Below are 22659 nucleotides of genomic sequence, written 5' to 3' on the forward strand. Positions count from 1 at the left end.
TTCTCGGGAAATCAGCCAGTCTGGGGAGGGTGGGTAGCAAAGGCAGGACAACGTGTACCCACTCCTGGTGCCCACAGGTGCTATGTTTCTACCGCTGGCCCCTTCAGTCTACTTTGACCCACTCTTAGTTCCGGCTTCTGACATTTAGTTCATAGCTGTGCCAATGGAGACTGACATTGATCCTAACTATATATATAATTGCGTTTTAAGTTTGGGGGTACATGGGAAGAACATGCAAGATTGTTGCATAGGTACACACATGGCAGTGTAGTTTGCTGCCTTCCTTCCCATCACCTATATCTGGCATTTCTCCCCATGTTTTCCCTCCCAAACTCCCTACCCCCCGCTGTCCCTCCCCTAGTTTCCACCCCCCACAGACGCCAGTGTGTGATGCTCCCCTCCCTGTGTCCATGTGTTCTCATTGTTCAACACCCGCCTGTGAGTGAGAACATGCGGTGTTTGATCTCCTGCTCTTGTGTCAGTTTGCTGAGAATGATGGTTTCCAGGTTCATCCATGTCCCTACAAAGGACACAAACTCATCGTTTTTTATGGCTGCATAGCATTCCATGATGTATATGTGCCACATTTTCCCTGTCCAGTCTATCATCGATGGGCATTTGTGTTGGTTCCAAGTCGGCTATTGTAAACAGTGTGGCAATGAACATTAGTGTGCATGTGTCCTTATAATAGAACGATTTATAATCCTTTGGATATATACCCAGTAATGGGATTGCTGGGTCAAATGGAATTTCTATTTCTAGGTCCTTGAGGAAGCGCCATACTGTTTTCCATAATCCTAACAATATTTTTAATTGAAATTGTATCCAGTTATTCAGGAGCCCTAAAATAATTATAGTATCTAGCATGGATCAATCACTTGCTGAGTACCAGCACCATCCAACCAACAAGACCAGGGTGGAGGCGGAGGACACTCAATTGCAGTGAGTTGCAGAGGCCCTGCACCTCCTAAGTGGCTGCACTTAAGAACTGGCTCCAAGGATTGTGTCAGGAAAGCATGTGGGGCTCCTTGGAGGTTTCTGAGTTCAGCCTGATGTTTAACCTCCCTTGCCTAGAGTTTCAATCTCGTGTGCTGCGTGTGGTTACAATGAGTATCGGGTCAGCTCCCTAGGTCCCAGATGAGTAGCTCTCTAACTGATGAGTCTCTTTAAATATACAGTTGTCCCTCTGTATTCATGGGTTCTGCATCCACAAATTCAACCAACTGTGAATCAAGGACAGGTTCATCTCTAGGAAGGATGTATAGACCTTTCTTCTTGTCTGTATTCCTAAAACAGACAAGGGCATTGTCATACCTGCCTTCCTATAAGGCTTCATGTCCTACTGCTCCTGGGGTAGCCCTCAAAGCTGTGTCCCTACACTGCAAAGGGCCCCATCTCCTCGTTGATTGGTGGTAGGGACCCCTTTCTTGACCTGCCCAACTGCTGCATTGAGAGGCAGAATATGCAGACAGCGGCCAGACCAGAGATGACAGCAGAACTCTGACACACAATGTGCAGTAGCCAGTCCAGGAAGCCAAACCACAACGTTCACAGCAATCTGCCCAGAATGGCCAGGACGTCCTCAATAACTGCCAGCTTCCCCACATTTTGCTGCTGCTTCCAATTTAGGACCAGAGAAAGCGCAACATGTTCCCCTAACCAATCACATGGGATGCCCTGCTCTGTCTAGCCACCTGAGTCTTTCCCAGGCCAGCAGGCTCCACTCAGGGCACACCTGGAGCCTCTCCTTCACCACTATGAAGCTTTCCCACTCCTCCCCTGCCTGTCTTCAAGTCTCTGCTAAGCATTAGAAATAGCAGCCACCTCCTTTTCTACAGCAAGCTCTGGTGGTCTTTGTTTATTTCCACATCGTTTTAGTTTTAACTGGTCCTTAGGTCTTTCTGTTGGCATCCTGCCCTCCCCTGCCTTCACATAGCCTTCACCACTCTCTGTGAGGCCTGTGCGGCAGCCTCAAATCTGCCGTTTCGGCAGGAATGGCCCTGCTCAGCAAGTCTCAGCTTTTCCCTGCAGTGACTCATCATGATGTCTCCTCATCAGGCCACTCAATTCTATGGCAGGGAAGATCTCCAATCACTGCCGAGACACCCACAGAACCTCATTTTAGCCCCCGTGCTGGGGAAGCGGTTGCCATAGCGATGGATGCAGCAGGCAGGCATGAGAAGGGCTCACTGCAGCCAGCCCACGCCAGGAGGGGCCAGCCTTCTGCTTGGTCTGTGCTGCTCACTGCATCCCCAAACCCCAACCCCCACCTCCAACAAAAAATGGGGGCTGGGAGAGGGAATCATCCATGGCTATCACGCTGGGATCTTTGTCTTAGCAGCACACCCCCACACCCACCACCATGTTGGCTGTTAATGGTTGGCGACACTTGGTTGTGCAGATTAGACTGTGTTGCTTAGCAACAAAATAACAAACAGCGTAAATCGTGTCTTCATTGCGTTTGCCTGAATGCCTCACTTAGATGGACGCGATTTCAGTGCTCTGTGCCAAGGTGGGGGTGGGGCGATCCGAACCTTTTTAAATGGAGGATTTACACTTACAGAAAAATATGCACAAAGCATTAGTGCGCATCTTGATAAGCTGAAACCAACACCCAGATCGAGATGTAGAACATTTCCAGGACCAACCAAGTTCCCTCCTGCCCTTCCCCGCTAACCTCCACTCCCTGTGGACATGGATATGACCTTCCTCACCATCCATTTGTTTTGCCTGTATGTGAGTTTCACATGAACAGAACCTTGTGGTAAGGACCTTTTGTGTACAGCTTACTTCCCTCATCCCTGTGTTGATGAGATGCTCCCGTGTTGCGTGTGCAGTTGGAGGATGGGGGAGGTGCGGCCGAGCACGCTTTCCTCCGCCCCTGGCAACAGGACTGGTCTCCTGGCTTTTCCACCTCACCTTCTGTGTTAGTCAGGGTTCTCTTAGAGGGACAGAACTAATAGGAGATGTGTGTGTGTGTGTGTGTGTGTATAAATGGGAGTTTATTAAGTAATAACTTACAGGGTCACAAGGTCCCACAATAGGCTATCTGCAAGCTGAGGGGCAAGGAGAGCCAGTCCGAGTCCCAAAACTGAAGAACTTGGAGTCTGAAGTTCGAGGGCAGGAAGTGTCCGGTGTGGGAGAAAGATGTAGGCTGGGAGGCTAGGCCAGTTTCACCTTTCCACCTTTTTCTGCCTGCTTTTTATTCACTGACAGCTGATTAGATGCTGCCCACCTGATTAAGAGTGGGTCTGTCTTTCCCAGTTCACTGACTCGAATGTTAATCTCCTTGGGCAACACCCTCACAGATATGCTCAGGATCAATACTGCATTCTTCAATCCAATCAAGTTGACACTCAACATTAACCACCACGCCTTCCCATTGAAACTCCTTGGATGGATACCCGTCTGAACCAAACCCAGAATCCATGCCTTCTTGGATTCTGGTCCATCTCTGTAAGTGGATGGGGCTTCTGTTCTGATGCTTCTAACCTCTCTCTGCCCACCAGTCAGTGTGGCTGGGACCCTGCATCCCTTGTTCCTGAGCCTGCCTGCGTTAGGACATCCCAGAGCCCTGGCTGCCCAGATGTGGACAGCTCACTGCATCTCCACCCTAAGGCCTTAGAATTGTTTCCTTCAGAGAGAGCCCCATTCTAGTTGCTTGATCCTCTTCTAATTTTTTAAACTGCTTACTTTTTTAAAATGAGAAAATGCATTTTATTTTTTTACAAATATTAGGAAACAAAATCAAGTAATTTATTTTATATTACAGTGTTTGTATTAAAGACTGTAAGCATCTTTAGCAAACTGAATTTATACCAGGAAAACAAGAGATTTTTAACATTAGAAAATCTGTTAATATAATTAACCAAAAGTTACAAAGAAAAAAATAACTGTATAAGACAGAAGAGGCATCTGATAAAATTTTCTATTGCAATTCAAAATGTAAATTTATAGAAAACTAGAAATAAAAATAGGAATAATTTGTATTTCTACCAAATATTAAGACTAAGCTTTATATTTATCATTAGGAGTATTCCAATTCATGTCAAGAGTCAAAAAAGGGTGCCTCTAATCAAATTGTGCTAGAAGTGTTAACCGGCTCAATCAGTTAGGAATGAGAAATAAAAGGTACACTTTTCTTTTAAAAAAGTAAATATACCTCTCTCTATTTACAGATAAAAAGATGGTCTACATGGAAGATCCAAGAGAATGTACAGGCAAAGTGTTAAAACTACCTAATAAGACAGTAAATACACAAATGTTAATTGTAATTGTATACATTGGCAACATTTTAAAAGATAGTGTTTAAATGTAGTATGTAGAAGACTGAAAATTAAACCACGCTAAAATGTAATATTTAGAAGATAGAAAATTAAACCACGCTAAAATCCAAAAAAATAAGTTTTAGATTACAAAAAGAGAAGTGTGTAGTTTTAAATTGGAAACTTGAAAATAACAAATATGTCACTTAGCTGTTAATCTTAATTTTTAATAGGATCTCACTTAAAATCCCAATAGAGTTTTGGTAATTTTGTTATGTTTTTAATTAAGTTCTGGAGTCCATGTGTAGATCATGTAGATTTGGTGCATAGGTATTCATGTGCCATGGTGGTTTGCTGCATCCATCACCCCGTCATCTGCATTAGGTATTTCTCCTAATGCTATCCCTCCCCGATCCCCCCCCCCCCCGCCTACCCCTCCCCAAGCCCCCCACCCCCTAACAGGCCCCAGTGTGAGATGCTCCCCTCCCTGTGTCCATGTATTCTCAATGTTCAACACCCACTTATGAGTGAGAACATGTGGTGTTTGGTTTTCTGTTCTTGCGTCATAAACTGCTTACTTTCAAACCTATAGAAAAGTTGGAATAATAGTACAAATTCCTGTATACATTCCTCACATTCTCCAGATTTTAACATTTTGCCACATTTGTTTTACCCTTCTCTTGTCCCTAAATACTTAAATGTATATTTCCTTTTTTTTTTTGAAACAGAGTCTTGCTTTTTCGGCACGCTGGAATGCAGCGGCACAATCTTGGCTCACTGCAAACTCCACCTCCCAGGTTCAAGTGATTCTTGTGCCTCAGCCTCCCAAGTAGCTGGGATTACAGGTGCCCGCCACCACACCCAGCTAATTTTTATATTTTTAGTAGAGACGGGTTTTGCCTTGTTGACCGGGCTGGTCTCAAACTCCTGACCTCAGATGATTCACCCACCTCAGCCTCCCAAAGTGCTGTGATTACAGGCGTGAGCCACCCCACCTGGTGGCCCTTGTGCCCTTTTTTTTTTTTTTTTTTTTTTTTTTTTTTTTTGGAGACAGAGTCTCCCTTTGTTGCCCAGGCTAGAGTGCAGTGGCACGATCACAACTCACTGCAGCCTCCACCTCTAAGTAGCTGAGACTACAGGCTCGGGACACCATGCCTGGCTAACTTTTGCATATATGGAGTTTCACCATGTTGCCCAAACTGGTTTGGAACCCTTGAGCTCAAGCAATCTGCCCGCCTTAGCCTCCTAAAGTGCTGTGATTACAAGCAAGAGCCACCACACCTGGCGTGTCTGGATTATTACACCACATACAGTGTCCTCAAGGTTCATCTATGCCTTAATACGACTCATTTCCTTTATAATGAAAACAAACAAACATTTTTCATCTGGTCCACTATCCAGAATCCACACTGCACTTAGTTGTCAGGCCTCTTTAGTCCTCTTCAATAAGAAACACTTCTTCAGTCTTTGTCAAAAATGACATTGACATTTCTGTTGGGCAGAAGCCGATTATTTTGGAAAACGTCCCTTTGATTGATGTGTTGGTATTTCCTCACGACTGAATGCAGGTTCTGCACAGCGCAGAGGGCTAACATGCATGGAGGGCCAGAAGCACGTGTGGCCTATGTGTCCCGCTGCTGGTGATGTTAGCTTTGCTCGCTGGAGTAAGGTTTGTCAAGTTTCCCCACGGTAAAGTGACTGTTTGTCCCTTGGTCATTACTGGGAATCTCCCTCATGGGGAGATAGACTGAGAGCATATACAAATGCTATTTCTCAAACTTTTCTCACAATTTAGCATACGCTGATGATTCTCCCTTACATAGTCATTACTACGGTGGTTCCAAGAGGTATTTTCTTATTCCATTATCTTTTCTGAAATTGTTAGTTGATATTCCACCATAAGAAAGAGTTTTCTTCTTCCTCTTTATTTTTTCATTACTGTACCTGTATGTACTCGTGGGTTCTTAAGACTGTGCTTATAATAAAGTAAGAAGAGTTATAGACTGGGTGTGGCAGCTCACACCTGTAATCTCAGCACTTGGGAAGCCAAGGCGGGAGGGTCACTTGATGCCAGGGATTCAAGACCAGCCTGGTGAACATGGCAAAACCCCATCTCTACTAAAAATACAAAAATCAGCTGGGCATAGTGGCAGGTGCCTGTAATCCCAGCTGCTAAACGACAACAAAAAAGGGTTACAATTCAATACTAACATGATTGTTACTCAGAAGATTCCAGATTTGGCCAATGAGAGCCCCTTCAAGCTTTTGTCCTTTGAATGAATTCCTGCCATTCTTTGGGCACTTTCTTACTGTCTGCCAGAATAACATACTCTGAGCTTATCTTGTTCCTCTCCAGCCTTAATCCCAGAAGTCGCCATTTCTCCACAGAGCCCTGATTCCTTTTAGTGCACCATCTGCACCAGAAGAATCACTAGTGGTGTCCTCATCTGAACACGCCAGCCTTAGCGAGACAGCGCTTCCACCTTTCAAGTGTTTCCATCTGTCAGTCCTGCTCCTCAGCTGCTGAAAGAGTTCATTCTGGGAAGTGGATTACAAGTGACTTCTTTATTTTTTAAATCTATGTGTTCATGTATTTCCTATGACTCCTATAACAAATCGCCACAGACTGAGTGGCCTAAAATCCACATAGAGGATTATCGCACAGTTCTGGAGGTCAGAGCATGCCGTGGGTCACACTGGGCTAACATCAAAGTGTCTGCAGGACTGGGTTCCTTCTGGAGGCTCAGGGAGAATCTGCATCCTTGCGTTTCCCACCTTCTGGAAGCTGCCCGCATCCCTTGGCCGGTGCCCCCCTTCTTCCTCCGTGAAGCAAAGGCATCACTCTGACCTCTCCTTCTGCCTTCGCTTTTCCTCTGCCTTCCTCTTCCAGGACGGTCACTGGATATTGTGTCCACCCAGACAATCCAGGATAATACCCGGTCTAAGAATCTTTCGGTTGCCAGGCGCAGTGGCTCTCGCCTGTCATCCCAGCCAGCGCTTTGGGAGGCTGAGGCAAATGCATCACTTGAGGTCAGGAGTTCGAGACCGGCCTGGCCAGTATGGTGAAACCCCTGTCACTACTAAAATAACAAAAATTAGCCAGGCGTGGTGGCAGGCTCCTGTAATCTCAGCTACGAAGGAGGCTGAGGCAGGAGAATTGCTTGACCTTGGGAGGTGGAGTTGCAGTGAGCCCAGATGGTGCCACTACCCTCCAGCCTGGGCGACAGAGGAAGACTGTCTCAAAATAAATAAATAAAATAAAAATAAAAAAATTAAAATCCTTAGCTTGATCACATTGGCAAAGGCCTTCCACATTATTTATTTATTTATTTTGCTATATAACATGTTTACAGATTCCAGACATTAGGACGTGGACATTTTTGGAGGACCATTATTCTGCGCTATCACAGTATATTTTGTGTATTTTTAAATAATATAAATTATTTTTGTAATCTAAAAACATAACAGGAGTCATGAGCGAGAAGGCCCAGAAGGAAAGCGCACTCCTGACATCCACCGCCAGCCCGTGGGGCGCCTCTGCCCCTCGGCGGGAGGCAGAAGAGTGGGCGAGTGGGTGGGGCAGGCGGGGCTCCCGGAGGGACGCGCGCCTTTCACCAGTCTGTCCTGCTCCTCAGGCTGCTGAATGACTTCATTCTGGGAAGTGGATTTCGAATGACTTCTTTAGTTTTTAAATGAATGTGTTTAAAGGTCCGTGTTCATGTATTTCCTGTAACTTCTATCGCAAATCGCCACAGACTTGAGTTTGCTCTGCGGGGCTGCGCGCGCTTCAGAGGCAAAACCACGCGGCGGCGGGGAGGCTGGAACGCAGCTTGGGTTGGAGCGGACGAACGGCCAGCGCCCGGGGCGGTGGTGGAACCATCTCGGTGCAGCCGGTGACCGCCGCCGTCCCGCCGCAGGTGCCCAGCTCGCCCCGGCTCCTCCCCGCAGCCACGGGCCGCAGCGCAGCGCTGTCCCCGCGATCCGCGGTCTCCAGCGTCCCCCCAGCCCTGCGGCTCACACTCCTTTCTCCTTCTCTACCTAATACAAATATTGCCGTTTCCCAGACCTCCCACCCCGCGCCGTCACTTTGATCCTGAGCCGGCTCTCGGTCAGGGGGAGTCAGGGCGCATTCCGCGGACTCAGCGCCCTGAATTCGTGCGCCCGGTTTCCCTCCCCGAAACTCTCCATCTCCGATGGTTCTTGGGAGAGCTTCACGCCCACCCAGGACGCAGCCCCATGTGCCCCCGCTGCCCTGGGCGGTGTCTGTACTTCTGTCTTCTTCCCCGGCCCCCCACGCCCCCGCGGCCGGAGGTCGGCAGCGACTGGGCTGGGGACCGAAACCACGTGGCGGATCCCCGGCGGTCGAGCGGACTCGGAATTCGAATATGCTTGGCTTCGGGGTCTCCCAGGACTGCCGGGGTGCAATGGCGCTAAGAGCGTGGAGGAAGCTGAAAGAGCTCCTTTAGTGTCACGAATCAGCTTTTTCCTAGGCCTGCAGCCGTTGGGGGCTGGGCAGGGATACAGACCACCCAGCGTCTCCCCCTCCGCCGGCTTTGGCCCCAGAGGCCGCAGTGGCTGGCACCTGGGCGCCTGCAGGCGGCCTCCGGGTGAGCCCTCCTAGAGACGCGCCTAGGGGCTCCTGCCGCTGTGACAGCCCCACCCAGGCAGCCCCCATCACACATGGGGAGAGATAAAATGGGAAACGTAGGGCTGAAGAGGAGGCCAAGAGCAGGGAGCTGTTCCTAAGGCGATTTTCTTGAGCTTAGAACAGAAAAGCTATCCGGCCCTCAAAGGATGAGAACGCTGACAGCACTGAAGGCCTAATTCTGTATAACTCATGTGCCATACCAATAACTCATCTCCAGAACACAACTCCATGGGTCCCATGTTGTGCACCCATGACCACAACCCCTTTTCCTCTCTCTCTCTCTCTCTCTCTCTCTCTCTCTCTCTCTCTCTCTCTCGACGGAGTCACTCTTGTCATTCAGACTGGAGTGCAGTGGCACGATCTCGGCTCACTGCAACCTCCACCTCCCGGGTTCAAGCGATTCTCCTGCCGCAGCCTCCCGAGTAGCTGGGAGTACAGACACATGCCCAGCTAATTTTTGCATTTTTAGTAGAGATGGGGTTTCACCATGTTGGCCAGGATGGTTTCGATCTCTTGACCTCGTGATCCACCCCCCTTGGCCTCCCAAAGTGCTGCGATTACAGGCATGAGCCACCACACCCGGCCCTCCCTTTTCCTCTCTAAAAAGAAAGCCGCCAGTCGCCGTGGCTCACGCCTGGAATCCTAACACTTTGGGAGGCTGAGGTGGGTGGATCACCTGAGGTCAGGAGTTCAAGACCAGCCTGGCCATCATGGTGAAATCCCATCTTTAAAATTTATATATATATATATGTATAAAGCCATACCATTCACAGCCACTCTCAGGCCCCACTTTGCCCCAGACTCTCATCTGCTTTCTTTCTCTATAAATTTGACTATTTCTGAACAGTTCACATGAATGAAATCGTATGATGTGTGATCTTTTGTAACTGGTGTCTTGCACTTAGCATGTTTTCAAGGCCCATCCGTGTTGTAGCATGAATCAGTCCCTCATTCCTTCTATTGGCAAATGGTATTCCGTGGTATGGATATATTACAGTTCACTTATGCCTCTGTGGGTTGGTAGACATTTGGGTTGTTTCCACTTCTTGGCTCTTGTGAATAATGCTTCTATGAGCATTCGGGTGTACGTTTTTGTGTGGAATATGATTTCAATTCTTTTGGCTATATACCTTGGAGCGGAGTTGCTGGGTTATACGGTACTAACATTTTCAGGAACTGTCAAAGACCTAATTTTAGATTTTGGGAAGAGGAATGTGGAGCCTGTTCAAAAAGCAACTGCACAAATCTGCAAGGACACTGGATAGATGACCTCCCAGACATCTTAGGAGAATCTACTAGGTGAGAGGAACTGCTCCCGATATGGAAAGGAAGGAGACAGAACACAGGGGTGGGGGGGGGGGAGGGCTTGAGCCTGTAAGGACCCCCTTCTTCTCAGTGAAAAGGGAGACAGACATTCCAACTCCAAGCTATAACCCGTTACAGATGTTTCAACACAGAGAGTGCAGAAATCCACAGGAACAGCCCAGAAGCTCATGGAGCTGGGGACTTTGATGAGGACATGGAGAGGAGCTTGCCAGCTGAACTAATATTTGCCTTCACCTCCAAGCGATTTTGTGTTTTGGCAGCAAGTTGGAGAAGAGCCTTCTGGGAAGAGAGAGCAGCTTGGGCTAAAGCCCAGCCACGTGGGAGTGTTCGATGTATTTGGCAGTGATGAGAGGAGGAGGGCAGGAGCTGGGGGAGACAGGCTTGGAAGGGTAAACTGAGCCATGACTTCAGTGCTACGCTAGGGAGCTTGGACTTGAACCTATATGTGCTGAGTGTCACTCATGGACTTGAGGTTGGGCAAGGTGGACAGCTTGTGTCCTGGAGCCACGGCCTTGGAGGTGGTAAGGGAAGGAGGCCTGAAGAGGGAGTCTTTGGGGGGTTGCTGCTGTCAGGAGAGAGAGACCACGAAGAACTGAGAGTATACCTGGGAGGGAAGGAGAGGGAGGGAGGAGAAAACAGAGGGGAATGTCCTCGAAACTGCATAAAAGGTGGAGGATAGGGAGGCGGAGGGGAGAGCCACCTGGATTCATCAATATTTTAGGTACTTTGTGCAGGGAGAAAAAAATGACATTGTCAATGACATTGACAGCACCAGGGCATATACAGCCCTTAAATGCTTTAACTGCATGGTTGTTTTACTCAATTGAGTCCCAAGAAGTTAGCTTCAGAAGAAAACTCAGAACCTGTGGGAGGTTTGCAGCTTCTCTTGGATTGGGACAAAGCCTTAGCTCTGTCTTGATGCCTCGACTGGAGCGCCCGTCCTGTAGCAGCTGCCCAGGAAGGCCTCCATCCTGGCACACACACCATCCATGTCCAGCAACACGTGTGCAAACCCCTCCCAGCTCCCCCTTGCTGGCACTGTAAAGCCCACCTCAGCATCAGCAGAAGTATGGAAAAGGAAACGCTTGTCTCCAGGAGCCATCCTTTTCCTTCCTCCTTTCCTCATTTCTGTTTCTGTGTTTCTTCGTTTCCCTTTTCCTCTGTCACACCCAGAGCTCTCCAGCTGCCTGGTGCTCTGGAAGGACCCGTTCCCAGGGTAGCATCGTGTCTCCTCCAGAATTAAGGCCCTGGCACAGGCTGGTGGATCACAGAAAGGGCCCCATGTCTCAAGGGATAAGAGGATAAAACATCCCCAAAGGATGGATGGAGGCTGAAAATCTGGATAGAGTGCTACATAGAGTGCAAGTCAGGGAGTACCTCCAGGACGCCGAGTCCCTAGCTTAAGCCCCTAAGCTTACGTAAGGACACGACTTACCTAAATGTCCTTGAGAGTCAAGGGCATGGTCAGGCAGAACTGCTAAAGCAAAGGCTTTGAAGTGGGAAAGAGCATGAAGAATTTGGCGAGGGTGAATAACTGGCACAGGTGTAGGCAGTTCCCCCGCCTAGATATATCTGCATGGCACTTGCTTCTGAAGGATTTCTTGGAATTCCCCCAGACTGCAGAGGTGGTCAGATATAAGCATGGCCCTGGTCCCCATCCAAGCATTGCTCCTTATTGCCAGAGTGTGACAGGCTTGGCAGCCTGTGGCGACAAGGGCCAAGGCTGAGCCGTACACACAGGATGATCCTGCTCTTCCTGTGTGTCTTTTGCCCCAGAAAACTAACAGTGGTCTAGCTGTGGTGTACAATTGTGTTCAGATGTGCTCACATCCTCAGGGGAGTTGGATCCTTTCATAATTCTACAAATTGTGAAATGTTTAGACATTAGGAAACCAAAGAGAGTTGACCTATAATTAGAGAATAATAGCGCATTTAAAATAGCTAATGGGTTACGCATTACTGTTCTCTAAGTCGATAGTAAAAATCCCCATTAAAAAAACAGGAGGTCAAGGTTCTCTGACTCATCTATAAGTGATTTCTCATCATTTCAAAATAAAGGTTAAGTACGTTAAAGCTGAGCTGAATGTGGGCTTCCAATCCAAAATTTATTTTTAGCCTTATTGTGTCCAGTTGACTAATGGCTCAGAGCCAAGAGCAATTTAATCAATGTTTATATCCACTTTAAACATCACTAACAATTGTGTGGTGGTAGACTGTTACAGCCATGGCCTCCAGTGAGCAGTGTCCCTGTGTCCTCACTCCTTTGCAATGTGACTTTGCTGCTTCTCCCTAAATCAGAAGGTGGGACCTATTTCTCTACCCCTTGACTCTGGGTTGGCCTTGAGACTTGTTGTAGCCAGTAAAATGCAGCAGAAGTGACACTGTGAAGCCTTCAAGAATAGGCCTTGTGGAGTATTGTAAATTACATTTTTAATCCCTTGGAATACCCAGAGTCCACTGGATGAGAGGAGAAGCCCAGCTGGCGGCTGTACCAAGGCCCCAGACATATGAATGGCGCCATCTGGACCCTCCGCCTCAGTGAGCCCACAGGAGACCAGCAGAGTCGTGAGGAGCAATACTTTTTGTTTTAAGCCACTAAGGTTTAGGGACATTTGTTCTGCAGCAGTAGGTAATTAAAGCAAATAGTATCCTAAATGGTGACAGAATGGATTCGTTTTCCTGTAAAAATAGACTTCATCTCTAAAAAGAAATGAGATGTGGAAAGTAGAAAAGTTCTTTTTCAAAGTTTCTTTCTTGTTAAAGAATAATAATAATAAATGTTAGAAATAATAGTCTCTTTTAAAGACTAACTTTCTTCAAAGACTTCTTGCTTTTTACTAGTGACTCTTTGTTAAGCCCTGTCCTATGCAGCTGCTAGATATAAAGGAATAAGTACATTCTATGTCCTTATTCTTTAACCAAGATATTTGTGTTATTACTTTTCTAAATCCTTTTGCAAGCAACTTCCTGTCCCTTCTTTATTTAGACTTCCTCTTTTCCTTTGTTCTCCATTGCTTTTACCTGTTTAGAAAAGCTTTCAGTTGTTAGCCAATCAGGTTTTAGTTTAGATTGTGAGGTCTGTCTCCAACCATTGTAGATCAGACACAGCAGTAAGGATGACCCCAAATGCTCAAAGGATAAAAATATCTGCTTTTCCTTTGTCCCTTGTACTCTCATGGCAAGATGGTTAACCGGAGTACCCTTTCTGCAGAAAGTAAAGATTGCCTTGCTAAGAGATCCTTTGTCTCAGTGCTGATTTTTCTTTGCAGCACCAAGCATCTGTTTCCAACATGAGACACTTCCCAACTTTCCAGAAGAGTAGGGTAGGGTTTCATCTTCGAAATAAGAAAGCAAAGTTGTTCAAGAAAGCCTATGATTTTAGATTCAAATGCCAAAATATAAAACTATTTACCCACTTAACGTGCCTGAGGAGTTTGATCATTGAGACTAAGAGCTAGCTGGGGAGAAAAGAAAAAGAACTTGATGCTGAGCGAGGTGGCTCACACCTGTAATCCCAGCACTTCTGGAGGGCCAGGCAGGTGGATCACCTGAGGTTAGGAGTTCGAGACCAGCCTGACAAACATAGTGAAACCCTGTCTCTACTAAAAATACAAAATTAGCCGGGCATGGTGGCATATGCCTGTAATCCTAGCTACTCGGGAGACTGAGGCAGAGAATTGCTTGAACCCAAGAGGTGGTGATTGCAGTGAGCTGAGACTGCACCACTTTACTTTAGCCTGGGTGACAAGAGTGAGACTTTGCCTCAAAAAAAAAAAAAAAGTTGATAAAGGGGTTTGAGGATTGTGCCTCATTTTGCCCTTCCCAGTGCTTTGCTCGCTTCCAGCTGGAGGGAGTTGGAGGCTGCCCTCCTTTGCACTTCCCTGCTGTTGGCATTAGTAAAGTCGTGCTCTCCCTTTCTTCTCTCTGTCTACAGAGCAGCTCTCTCTGCACTGGTAGGCATTGCTGTTTCCAAAAGGATGTGGTTTCCCTGTACTCTGTGGTCTCACCCTGACATCATGGCATCTCTTGCAAGAATTTAAATTAAAACTTAAGTCACCAAGTTGTGATTTCAGAAAGAACTTCTTTGTTGTTTTAGCGGAAAAAACCCATCCAATTGGATGATATTCCTTCCACTGGTTCTCTTGAAATTAAGGAATTTGATAACATAATTTATTCCTCTATTTGCCAAAATTCTGAGCCGCAAACACCTGGAGAAAAAAGAACACATTAGGAAATTATTGGCAGACCTGGTGGGAGAAGTCAGGTAGGTGGTAACCTTTTGAGACTGACTTCTTTCACTTATTCATTCATGTTTTAAGGTGTATGAATACTTTTTAAAAAATCTCCAAGTAGTGTTTCATTGTATGGATGTACTACAATTTATGTATCCATTTGTTCTTGAGAGATGTTTGAGTTGTTTCCAGTTTGGGGCAATTACAAATAGAGCTGCTATAAACCTGTCTGCATTTTATTTTTTTAATTTTATTTTTTCATTTTTTTATTTTTTGGAGACAGCCTCACTCTGTTGCCCAGGCTGGAGTTCAGTGGCATGATTTTGGTTCATTGCAACCTTCGCCTCCTGGGTTCAAGCGATTCTCCTGCCTCAGCCTCTGAGTAGCTGAGATTATAGGCATGCACCACCATGCCCAGCTAATTTTCTGTATTTTTAGTAGAGGGGCGGTTTCACCATGTTGCCCAGGCTGGTTTTGAGCTCCTGAGCTCAGGCAATCTGCCTGCCTTAGCCTCCCAAAGTGCTAGGATTACAGGCTTGAGCCACTGTGCCTGGCCTCTTCATCTTGATTCGTAAAACTGTAATGCAATATTCGCAGACCTGGGAATCAGGGAAAAAAAAAACAGTAATGCAAAGCCAGGTGCATTGAACCCTGATCACACCACTGCACTCCAACCTGTACGACAGAGCAAGACCCTGTCTCAAACACAAACAACAAACAAAAACCTGTAATGCTGTTGATTTCAAAGCTACTTTGTCCGCAGAAATATTAAACAGTCATTTGTGATACTTTACTTTTTATTTCAAGAGTTGACTCAAGACCTGAACACAGTGGCTCACTCCTTTAATCCCAGCACTTTGGGAGGCTGAGGTGGGCGGATCACCTGAGGTCAGGAATTTGAGGCCAGCCTGACCAACATGGCGAAACCCCATCTCTACTAAAAATACAGAAATTAACTGGGCATGGTGGCACACGCCTCAGTCCCAGCTACTTGGGAGGCTGAGTAGGAGGATCACTTGAACCTGGGAGGCAGAGGTTGCAGTGAGCCCAGGTTGTGCCACTGCACTCCAGCCTGGGTGACAGAGAAAGACTCTGTCTCAAAAAAAAAAAAAAATGTATTCAAGTAGTTTCAGGGGAAGACTTAAGCATTTTTTTTTTCATTATCACTTTTATTTTTAGGAAATCTAGGTATAACTACTTACATTAAACAACCAATAGGTTGGTGATAGATTATAAAGCCAGCACTGGAGTCAGTTGAATGACTGTATATGAGGAAGTTTCACATTTCATTCTGCTGTGTCAGTTGGGGGCTTCCCAGTGAAACAGAACAAATAGGATGGATGGATAGGTAGATGGATAGAGGGATAGAAAGACAGACAGACAGAAGGTAGAGAGATAAATAGAAGACAGGTAGATAGATGGAGAGATACACAGACAGATAGGCAGAGGCAGACAGATAGAGACAGACAGACAGACGGAAAGACAAATAGACAGATATAGACAGACAGACAGACAGATGGATAGAGTTCTGCATTGGATTGTGTCCTCCCCAAATTCATGGGTTGAGGCCCTAACCCCAGTGTGTTTGTATTTGGAGATAGGGCCCTGAAGGACGTGATTGAGAGTAAATGAAATCATAAGGGTGGGTCCCTAACCACCAGGACTGCTGTCCTTGTAAGAAGAGGAAGAGGCACCAAGAGACCTCTTGCTCTGCAGGTACACAGAAGAAAGGCCACGTGAGGACTCAGCAAGAAGTAGATATCTACAAGCCAGGAAGAAAGGCGTCAACAGACACCAACCCTGCCAGCACCTTGATTTTGGACTTCAAGCCTCCAGAACTGTGAAAGAATAAAATTCTGTTGTTTAAGCCACCCAGTCTGTGGTACTTTGTATGGTAGCCCTAGCAGACTAACATAGAGAGAGATTTATTTTAAGAAACTGGCTTCTGCAACTGTGGAACTTGGCAAGTCACAAATCTGTAGGACAGGTTGGCAGTCTGAAAACTCAGGCAGGATTTCTACATTACAGTCTTGAAACAGAATTGCTTATTCTCTGAAAGCCTCAGGGCTTTGCTCTTAAGGCCTTCAACTGATTGGATGAGGGTCACCTACATTATCAAGGGTAAAAATCTTCTTTATTTAAAGTCAACTGATTTAAATGTTAATCACATCTACAAATTATCTTCACAGCAACAATCAGACTAGTGTTAGACCCAACTACTGGGCACCATAGCTTGGCCAAAGTGATACATAAAATTAACCATAACTCTGTCCATCAAATTTTAGGAAAGCTCTCATTTGGAACACGAATAAGAGATCTCTTCCTCCACACTGCTGCCCTTTGTCATCTTGCTTTGTAGATAGAGAGAAAAAATTAATTGATAAAGAAAGGGACTGTTTTTCCAGTCAGCCCAGCAAGGTTTGAACAAGCATTGGATCCAGAATCCATTTCTTTGAACCCAGCAACCTTACCGCAGAGATTTGAGAAATCCTCCCTCTACATTCAACTCAGTAAGACTGATCTCTTTGCACAGTGAGCTTGCAATGGCATGACGCAGTTTAAGAACACTGAAGTTCACAAACATGATAATGTCTTATTGATTGATTGAATGTCTGCCAAGTACCAGGCATTGTTCTAAGCACTTATCATAGAATTTAATCTGTTAATTATATCATTTAATCCTCAGAATAGCTTTTGTGCAGTAGACACAATTTCTACCACCTTTTACAGATGAGCAAAGAGGCACTGAGAGTTAAGCAGGGTAGCAGAGTGTGATTTGCATCCAAGCAGTCTGCTCGGAGCTCAGAGCTCTGCCGCTCACCTATCACAGCTTAGCACATTTCACAGACTGTGACAAGTCAAGGCAAAGCACTTCAAGTTCACATAATAGTTATAAATCAAGTAAAAGGTGGCTTGAAGCAGAACAGATTTACATGTGATCTGAAGATAGAAAGGTAAAATTAAAAAAAATAATTTTGACTTGGTGTATTAAAAAGTATTTGATACATTGGCAGCCAGAAATAGCCAAGGGATGGCATGGATTTGTTAAAACGAGGCTTTTGGTATCCTTCAGGGTAGTTTTTAGGTACAGAGGAACGATGCAGGTGTTCATTTTGGCTTTATGTTTTAATTTTCAACATATGAAACATACAAATCCTAAATGTATATTTTCATTAGTTATTAAAGTTCAGGCTATAGATCTCATTTTCCTTATCATACATCTAGCATACTCAGGAATCAGATTTAAGAGATCTTTGGATAATACTTGGTCCTATTTACTAAGTTCATTAATTTTTTTTTTTGAGACAAGGTCTCGCTTTGTCACCCAGGCTGGAGTGCAGTGGTGTGATCCTGGCTTAATGCAGCCTCAACCCAGGGCTCAAGTGATCCTTTCACCTCAGCCCCCCAAGTAGCTGGCACTACAGGCACTCACCCCCCCAGGGGGGGCTTTTTTTTTGTAGAGACGGGGTTTCACCATGTTGCCCAGACTGGTTTCCAACTCCTGAACTCAAGCGATCTGCCTGCCTTAGCCTCCTTAAAGTGCTAGGATTGTAGGTGTGAGCCACTGTACTCAACCTAACTTAGTTAACTAACCGTCTCTCAACCTTTTCAACCACATTTATAAATTTGATGTAACTGATTTCCTTTTTTTTTTTTTTTTTTTTTGAGATGGAGTCCGCTCTGTCACCCAGGCTGGAGTGCAGTGGTGCAATCTCGGGCTCACTGCAACCTCCACCTCCCCAGGCTCAAGCAATTCTCCTGCCTCAGCCTCCTGAGTAGCTGGGATTACAGGTGTGTGCCACCATGCCCGACTAATTTTTGTATTTTTAGTAGATACGAGGTTTTGCCACGTTGGCCAGGCTGGTCTCGAACTCCTGACCTCAGATGATCTGCCCATGTCAGCCTGGAATTACAGTCCTGGGATTACAAGCATGAGCCACTGCACCTAGCCAGTGATTTCCTTTTAGAGTGCTTCTGCTTTCTTTTTCAATAACAAAAATTGTTTCAACACCAAAAATTCCTGAAAACTAAATAATTATAGGAAATCTAACAAATTAAATTTGCAAAAGAAGAAAAACAAATTCTCTCTTAAGCATTTCAACATGGTAAATAAACTAATTAAGTCTTAATTCTTAAATCACTAGCCTAAATTAAGTATTGACTTACACCTTTTAACTTTGTGTTACACATCTGACCTTCTTAACAGGTCAAATTCTCTTAACTATATTAAGAACATAAAATACCAAATATGCACGTATCCCTACTTAAACAAATTTCATATTAATACTATGGTATGGTTTTGAGTCTCACAAATTTTCAGTACTTAATTATAAATCTTCTCCGACCAAAAGATACATACCTGAATGGTTGTGGTGGTTCATGCCTTTAATCTCAGCACTTTGGGAGGCTGAGGTGGAAGGATCACTGGAGGCCAAGACTTGGAAACCAGCCTGGGAAACATAGTTAGACCCCACCCATCTCTACAAAAGATGACTTAAAAAACTCTCCAGGGCTGGGCGTGGTGGCTTACACCTGTAATCCAAGCACTTTGGAGGCCAAGGCAGGTGGATCACCTGAGGTCGGGAGTTCAAGACCAGCCTGACCAACACGGTGAAGCCCATCTTTAAATAAATAAATAAATAAAAATAAACAATTCTCCAGGCATGGTGGCATGTGCCAAGGTTGCCAAGTAGTAAAAGGAGAGACGACTCAGTACAGTGGCTCACCAGCATTTCATGAAACTGGTAATCCCAGCAGTTTTGGGGGGCTGAGGCAGGTGGATCACCTGAGTTCAGGAGTTTCAGATCAGCCTGGCCAACATGGCCAAACCCAATCTCTACTAAAAATACAAAAATTAGCTGGGTGTGGTGGTGCGCGGCTGCAACCCCAGCTACTCCAGAGACTGAGGCAGGAGAATCGCTTGAAACTGGGAGGCGGAGGCTGCAGTGAACTGAGATCACACCACTGCACTCTAGCCTGGGTGACAGAACAAGGCCCTGTCTGGAAAAAAAAAAAAAAATAGTTACCATGCTGGTTAATCGAGGCCACAAAGGTCAGGGACTTTAGGCAAACGTGAGTCCCGATGCTGCAGGGATCTGGAATGATTCTTCCCACTGCCAATCGTCACGCGGATCCCTTTCTACAGTTGTTTTGTCAATGACCCCCAAAACCTGAAGAAGTGTTGCTACACAACAGTTATACACATTGCTTAATTCAGACACCTTCAGTAGGGATCCATAAATATGTAAATCCTTGCTCCTTTCAATATGAAAGAATTTAAAACTTGTTTGAATCTCACTTTCTCTTATTTTTCAGACCACACACAACTTTTGTGGATATTTAAAATTCTATATATTTGGAATCTGGATAGAACACATGCACCCTTTTTTTTTTTTTTTTTTTTTTTTTTGACATGGCTTCTTGCTCTGTCACCCAGGCTGGAATGCAGTGGCTATTGGTCAGGGGCTCACTGCAACCCGGGTGACAGAACGCACCCCACGTTCAAGCCATTTTCGTGCCTCAGCCTCTCACGTAGCTGGGATTACAGGCATGTACCAGGACACCCAGCCAATTTTTGTATCTTTTATATAGACAGGGTTTCACTATGTTGGCCAGGCTGCTCTCAAACTCCCAATCTCAAGTGATCTGCCTGCCTCAGCCTCCCAAAGTGCTGGGATTAGAGGCATGAGCCGCTGCCACAGCAGATGCACCAACTTTTGACGGTATTCTGACTGAGGCCTGCCAAGAAGCCTGCCTGAGTATGAGGTGCTTGCCCTAATACCCCGAATTCATTAAGGCGACCTCATTAGGAAAAAGGCTCTTTGCAGATGTGATTAACTGAAGCATCTTAACATGGGATCTTCCTGGCTGATCTGGGTGGGCTCTAAATTCAAGAAGTGTCCTTTCCTATAAAAGACAGAAGAAGATGCAGCCACAGAGGAGAATGACACTATGAAGAGAGGGACAGAGACTGGAGTGACGCAGCCACAAGCCAAGGAACAAGCCAAGGAACAAGATGGGATTCTCCCTGATACGGTTTGGTTCTGTGTGCCACCCAAATCTCCTGTCGAATTGTCACCCTCAGTGTTGGAGGAGAGGCCTGGTGGGAGGTGATTGGATCATGGCGGGGAGGGGTGCGGACGTCCCCTTTGCTGTTCTCATCATTAGTTCTCATGAATCTGGTTGGTAACAGTGTGTGGGACCTCCCCTTTCCCTGTCCTCCCCCTGCTCCAGCTTCCCCTTCCCCTTCCACCGTGACTGTAGGTCTCCTGAGGCCTCCCCAGCCATGCTCTACAGCCTGTGGAACTGAGTCAATTAAACCTCTTTTCTTCATAAATTACCCAGTCTCAAGTAGTTCTTTTCCTTCTCTTTCTCTCTTTCTTTCCCTTCCTTCTTTCTGTCTCTCTCTCTCTTTCTTTTTCGGAGTGGAGTTTCACTCCTGTTGTCCAGGCTGAAGTGCAGTGGTGCCATCTCGGCTCACTGCAACTTCCACCTCCTGGGTTCAAGTGATTCTCCTGCCTCAGCCTCCTGAGTAGCTGGGATTACAGGCATGCACCACCATGCCCAGCTAATTTATTTTAATTTTTATTTTTTATTTGTAGTAGAGACGGGGTCTCACTATGTTGGCCAGGCTGGTCTCAAATTTATAAACAGCCTGCCTAGGCCTCTCAAAGTGCTGGGATTACAAATGCAAGCCACTGCATCCGGCCACAGACAGTTCTTTATAGCAATGGGAGATTAGACTAATCCATTCCCCTGGAGTCTTCAGAGGGGCACGCCCTGCCAGGCTTCCAGTCTTCAGAACTGTGAAAGAATATGTTGCTGTTGTTTTAATCCACCAAGTTTCTGGTCATTTGTTATGACAGCCACAAGAAATTAATATAGGTCTGGTCAGGTGCATACCTGTGTGAAGCTGGTTCAGGCGTGTATATCACGAATCTTAAAATGCAAGTATAGGCTGGGCACGATGGCTCATGCCTGTAATCTCAGCACTTTGGGAGGCCGAGGCAAGTGGATCACTTGAGGCCAGGAGTTCAGGACCAGCCCAGCCAACATGGTGAAACCCAGTCTCTATTAAAAAATACAAAAATTAGCCAGGTGTAGTGGCACACGCCTGTAATCCCAGCTGCTCGGGAGGCTGAGGCATAAGAATCGCTTGAATCTGGGAGGCAGAGGTTGCAGTTAGCTGAGATTGTGCCACCACACTCCAGCCTATACTGGAGTGACAGTGTGAGAACCTGTCTCAAAATTTTTTTCAAAAGTTGCAAGTATAGAAATCCAATATGAGAAATAAAAATGAAATCCTAAGCCTCCCAAGCAACTGACGGTCTCCAGACTCCCCCCACTCCCCACCTACCCGGCCAAGGGGACTCCAGAGAAACCTGGAAAACTGAGTTTCTGGTCATGATGGGATGGAAGGTCAGACACGCCTCATTATAGCCCTCATGCCCTGGATAACCACCATGAGACTTTCTTTCCTAGGGGGCTAAGAAGAAACCAGCCCTTGGGAAAGAGGCTTCATTCCTGATATCAACCAGCCACCTGATGCTGCCCTGCCCTTATGTGGTCTGGACAAAAGAACTGACTGGCACCCTTGATAAGAGGACTACTGGCCACGGAGTGGTTAGATAAGACACTACTGGCCATGAAGTCATTCTGGTCGGTCTCCAGGGGCTGCACAGTGAGGATTTTCAAGTCCTCTGCTTCATCTTTTGATGTCAGAGGCCTGAAACAGCCACCCTCAGATCACACTAACCCAGGTCCCCAGGAAAGACACGGAGCTTGATTACACACGCGCATATTTCTCCTCTCATCAATATTCAGGGCTCCTCCCATAGCTCATCAAATGTGTGTATTTGGCCACTTCATTCAGCATAAACTCCTGTCTTGTTCTTCTGCCCCTGGAAGGGTCTGTTTCTGGCTTCTGGCCAGAGGCTCTGCTTCTCAGCCTGTCACAATGGCCGCCCTGCAGGGTGCACCCCTTTCTGAGAAGAAACCTCTTCTTTCCAAGTTTATGAACCTCGTCATTCCTCAGTTGACAAGTGACATTATCTGAAATGTAAAAGGGACACTTTTTTAATTGCATTTTAGGTTTTGGGGTACATGTGAAGAACATGCAACATTGTTGTATAGGTACACAAATGGCAGTGTGATTTGCTGCCTTCCTCCCCTTCACCTATATCTGGCA

The 22659-nt window shown here is 46.0% G+C and overlaps 1 long non-coding RNA gene across 1 annotated transcript; it reads right to left on the minus strand.

Annotated features, from left to right (window-relative positions):
• Window positions 1–14005: 14005 nt before the first annotated feature.
• LOC116552375 lies at window positions 14006–22529 on the minus strand. Its single transcript, XR_004269353.1, has 3 exons — window positions 22228–22529; window positions 15674–15781; window positions 14006–14447 (listed from the first exon to the last, which is right to left on the minus strand). It is a non-coding gene; the product is annotated as an uncharacterized LOC116552375 (long non-coding RNA).
• Window positions 22530–22659: the final 130 nt, after the last annotated feature.

Source organism: Sapajus apella, unplaced genomic scaffold (genome assembly GCF_009761245.1).
Source record: "Sapajus apella isolate SASKATOON/1434 unplaced genomic scaffold, GSC_monkey_1.0 scaffold11, whole genome shotgun sequence".
NCBI lineage: Eukaryota > Metazoa > Chordata > Mammalia > Primates > Cebidae > Sapajus > Sapajus apella.